Source organism: Desmodus rotundus, chromosome 8, assembly GCF_022682495.2.
Source record: "Desmodus rotundus isolate HL8 chromosome 8, HLdesRot8A.1, whole genome shotgun sequence".
Classification (NCBI taxonomy): domain Eukaryota; kingdom Metazoa; phylum Chordata; class Mammalia; order Chiroptera; family Phyllostomidae; genus Desmodus; species Desmodus rotundus.
Genome location: NC_071394.1, coordinates 57,875,903 through 57,881,412, shown reverse-complemented (window position 1 = coordinate 57,881,412; position 5,510 = coordinate 57,875,903). Strand labels below are relative to the sequence as shown.

Here is a 5,510-nt window from a genome sequence, read left to right as displayed (position 1 = left end):
CTCTTCATCTTATAGTTTCAGGAATGAAGGCAAGCAGAGCTTGAAGAACTTTTCCAACATCACATAGTTTAAGCAGCCAAGCCAGATCTTAATTTAGGCACTGAGACTGCAGAGCTAGGCCTTTGACCAATACATATTCTCTCTTAGAGCATTTGCCAACTACATAGAAATGTAACTGGATGAAATTATTTTCTTCATTTCACCTTTCATAAATTTCAAGCTAAATACATAAGAACAGTATTGAAACTATAGTTTTTATGAATTACAGCAATGACTTTGTTACAATGATCCTTATTATTTGGAGAAGGAGCTAGGTTTTCCTCTTGATGAGCAGGAGAAGGATGACAGAAGAAAATTCTGTACTCCCTTATAGAGTCATGCTAGTAGGAATACTCCTCATTATCTCACATCAAAAGGGGTTTTTTGGCCCTGGATGTTGTAGCTCAGTGGATTGAGCATGGGCTGTGAACCAAAGGGTCACTGGTTTGATTACCAGTCAGGGCACATGCCTGGGTTGCAGGCCACGTCCCCAGTAGAGGGTGTGTGAGAGGTAACCACACACATTGATATTTCTCTCCCTCTCTTTCTCCTTCCCTTCCCCTCTCTCTAAAAATAAATAAATAAAATCTTTTAAATAGTGGGCTTTTAAGTCAATGAACCAGAAATGAAGAATTTGAAATAAGTATAGCAGTTTGCTCATGGGAAATAAATGGTTAAACAGAAGCTCTGTTTTACAGAAACTTCCTGGTGGAGGAGGGTGGAAGTGTGATGTCTCATGGATAGAAAGAATTTGATGCAGTCAAATCTTCTTCTAAACAGGCTAATTATAGAACTCCCATTAAAAGAAATTCAGTATTGGCTAACAGGAGAATCCTCATCTATGAATACACCAGAACATACCTGCTTGGCTAGGATTGCAAACCTGGAGCCTGCAAATGCATGTGAGGACGATCTCTCTGGCTCCCCAGAGAATGTTACATAAGCTATGTAACTAAATGTAAAATTGAGATAGTTCATGACCAAAATGGTTCCTTCCACATAAATGATGTGGCTACATGACATCATTAAAGATCTCACAGATTAATTTGGGTCACAGTGTGTCCTGATGCATTAGAGATCCCAGAACCCTTTCTGTTTTCCTTGTGTCTCATGATGTGTATCCTAGAATTTATTAGGAAATTTGGATACTGGCTGAGAGCTCTGATTCACCTGAGTCTAATTCGCCAATAGAATTTTTTTTTAAATCTCAGTTTATAATATGCAAAAATCAAAACCGTTATTTGTAAATTGAAAGTCAATCTGAAGTACAAAAGGAAAAAGTTTTTTTTTCCTGTTGAAAATAGATCTTGCTACAACTAAATCTTAATCCTCAAGTTTATTATTTTTCTTAGCTAGATTTAATTTGCCATTGACAGTTTTTTTTTCTCTGAGCTGATACAGTAACAGTATTACATTCACAATTTGACACAATCTTTGGGTCAACTGACATGAAATCAACTATACTCTGAGTAGAAGCCATCACAATTTATCATAGAGTACACTTACTTTCCTTACTTTCATAGAGAATGAAATTTTAAAAAAGTTTTTAACTGTTAAGAATATCAACATCATCATTTCATTATTTTTGTTTTGTTAATTCTCTTTGAGTTATCTTATCTGTGTGTATATGTTTATTATATTTATTTTCTGCCCATCAGAATTAAGTATTTAATGTTACATAGGAATCTAAGATAAGAGAACACAATTACCATGTAATCTTCAAAAAACAAAATACCATTTTAGAGTAATGCCTATTATTTTGTATAATTTACTATGGAATTTTGAATAATTTTATAATAACTTCCAATAACTTATGTAATTTATGAAAACAAAAGACAACATTTGGAAAATAAAAACATGTCTATTACATTAACTTCTAAAATTTAACTTAGAAAATTATTACATGAAAAATATTGTTATTTACAGTTGTTGACAACATAACAGTAAGGAAATAAGTATGTTCTGTATTCTATAAGATTAGTCAATGAACAAAAACTACCTTTCCCTTTTCAAAGAATAAATAATGATAACAGTGAAAATCAGTACGAATTGCTTTGGGAAGAATACACTCAGTGATCAATTACTCATTAGATAACATTATTTGTTTCTTGATTCTAATATCAGGCAAGAGTACACAGTTTATTAATAGTTTCCCTAATCACACTGTGTAAAATAGAATCCTCTGCTCTGATTTTGCATTATCTATCCATTACTCTGTTTTATTTTTTCCAAAGGATTGAGCAGTATTTGGAATAATATTATTTATGTATTTGCTTATATACTTTTTCATCTATCCACAGTGAGACCTCAGTAAGGATAGGGATGTTCTCTGTCTGTTCCCTGTCTGTATCCAAGTGCCTAGAGCAATTTCTAACACATAGCAGATTCCCAATAATTTTACATTAAGGGAATAATTAAGTAAATAAGTGAAAAATAAAATGCCTTACTCTTTTAACTATTGTCACACATATTTTTAATGCTTTTCACTTTGTAACTATGTGCCACAATGCACTTATTCATAAGTAGAGTATAAGTGTTGTGTTATCTTAACATACCTATAAATGTAATTTTAGCCACTGGCTGCACTGTTATATATTTCCTAAGTTGATGACAGCTTGATTACTGTGACCTTTTATATGGAAAATGAAGAAAAAGTGAGTATTGTAGAAAATCTGAATTCATTAGAGCAAAAATCTTAGTTCTGAACTGAAACTTTTTAAATGCCTTTTAATTGTTACTCAAAATAACCATTTTAAAGAGTATCAGGTATGAGAAAAAGACTCTGGAATTAAGACTTTGCTTCCATTCCCTTTATTAGCTTTCTAATGTAAATATAATATTCATGGCCTACTTTTCTGAAGTAAAAAATGATGCAAGTATTTCAAAGAAGATATTATCATTCTCTAACAGGCCAGTGTTGAGTTTTTTAAAACTTGAACAAAATTTATTTAGCAATAGAACAATTTCTGTTGATGAGCATAAAATTGAGCTTTGGGAATGAACAGTCTGTTCAAAAGAGTCTACATAGGTGCTCCTCCTGCAAAGGGAAAGGTTTCAATTTTGCCATTTTCTAAACACAGAAAAATGTATCCCTCCAATTCAGAATATTGAATGTCTTATGGAAAGTGAAAGGTCATTTGTAACTGTCCAAAGGATTGATGGAGTTGAGATACCTCCTTGACCTTCACCCTGCACTCATAAAGAATAGTTTCAGATGACAGAGCATCAGGCAAGTTTTCAGAAAATGTCTTTTCTTCTTTTATATTGCATAGCAAGATTGTTACCTGATATTCTCTTTCATAGTTGTATGACAAGATTTAATTACCTGGTACCTTTCCTCATTAAAAGTTAACTGACATCTAGTGCTTCTGAGCAATGTCTGTGCTTTGGATTAACTCAAGCAGTTCTATCTGCTTTTTGCCGTTGTTTTCCATCTCAGTTTCTACAGTAATTGCTTTAGAGGCATCATAAAACATGTCAAGGTCATCCTTTATAAATACTAACCACTACACCCCCCAACACATATATACTCCAATTAATTACTATCTTTTAAGGATGCATATTGTAAAAAAAACACCTACTTCATGATAATTCAGAGATTTTTATCCCCATGACTTAATTTAAAAAACTAATAAGATGTTACTGCAACTTTTAAAAACAATAGAAGTGTGCTATACCACTATACTAAGAACTGTAGAATTAGTGTGTGTGTGCACGCTTACCACATTTGTCAGTTGTGAAATCTCTGTGACCTAGGGTGGCTGTATGATCTCTAAACTTAGGACTTGCATGAGAGAAAATATAATGATATTGTGCAATACTTTCTACACAAAATGATGCTACCACCACACTATATGGAGATCATGGGCTTCCAGCTGTTTTACTCATAATAATGATGGATTCAAACTGATCCTACTGTCATTCACTCTTGTCATTTAAGCTTCCTTTGTACCTCAGCTTGTACATGGCAGCAGCCTCCTGTTTTCCTTGTTTCCACTGTTACCCAACTCAAATTTACATAGAATAAAAAAACAATAAAGGAAATATCCTAAATTATTTCAGAAATAGTAAGGGAATGCACTAACAGAAGGCAATTAGAACTCCAAGAAAATGAAAAAAAATGTTAAAATAAAGAAAATGAATCTTAATACTTGACTTTGGAGTATTAAATAGTCAAACACAAAACAGTATAATAATAATGGCCAAACATATAATAATGCATACATATTTTTGATTTTCAACTATTTGAATGAATCTAAAGACTAAGCATAAAGGTAGTCATTGCAATAAGACATTTAAAATGTAAATGTAGATATGGTTAAATTTTGTTGTTTTAGCAATAAGGAATATACAGATAGATGTTACTATCTTTATACTCCAAAGATAAGAATAAAGATAATGTTTTTGATTGAAGAGATAGAAAATGACTGTTTATATGTAAATTATTTAAGTAACCATGTTTCCCAACTGAGAGATGAAAAAAGTGCTAAAACTGCATTGGAAATGATGGGAGAAAGAAAGGGTATTGGTAAAATAAGCTAAATCTTCATTTATCTTATTGAAGTGACTATTGATTAAATCTAATACCATCAAATTTTAAAACAGCTTTATAAAACCTTACTCTAGAAGAATTAGAACACGGGCAATTAAAATTATTGTTTCTAAGAAATGGACACATATTTGTTGAACAAATATGCTTACATATTTGTTTTTTCTCAGTGTAATGAAGTGTCAATTTTTATTATGAGCCTTGACATAATGTTTTCTATTTAATGTGATTTACTTTTGTAAACATGCTATGAAAATAAATATTGCGTTTCATCATAAAATGTGATTTATTTTAGAATACAACACTGGCAGAATGGGAGCCAAGATCAAAGCAATAGTTAAAGTGGACAGTGGTCTGCATTAAAGGGTTAAGAAAATAGAAAAAAGAAATATTTACCTGGCAGGGGAAATACCATGACCACAAAGGTGGTTTTCCCAGGGCGGGGCTTATCCATTGCACTCTGGATGTGCTGACCCCTGCGATTTCCCCAAATGTGGGAAACTCGGCTGCATAATTTGTGGTAGTGGGGGACTGCGTTTGTCCTCTCCCCTGGCACAGAAAGTAAGAAAGAAGAAAGAAAGGGAGAGAGAGAGAGAGAGAGAGAGAAAAGAAGGAAGGAAGGAAGGAAGGAAGGAAGGAAGGAAGGAAGGAAGGAAGGAAGGAAGGAAGGAAGGAAGGAAGGAAGACAAAAAAGAAAACAACAAAAAAGAGAAATGTAAAGAAAAAAGAAATTTCAGAGAAAGATTTAACTTAATGAAGTGAGGTGGCAGCAATGTATATCCTCAAAACAAAAACCTAAATTACAGAGTTATAATTGACAGTTGTCAAAAAAATGACTGTAATTTTACTGTGTACTGAAATTACATATAATCTATCTGAAATAAAAATGGTAACACAAAATATATCAGTAATAATTCTTAGT

General features: G+C 32.6%; 1 non-coding gene across 1 annotated transcript; it reads left to right on the top strand.

Annotated features, from left to right (window-relative positions):
• Nucleotides 1-4,976: 4,976 nt before the first annotated feature.
• LOC112320901 (U1 spliceosomal RNA) lies at nt 4,977-5,140 on the top strand. Its single transcript, XR_002976468.1, has one exon. It is a non-coding gene; the product is annotated as a U1 spliceosomal RNA (small nuclear RNA).
• The last annotated feature ends 370 nt before the right edge of the window (nt 5,141-5,510 follow it).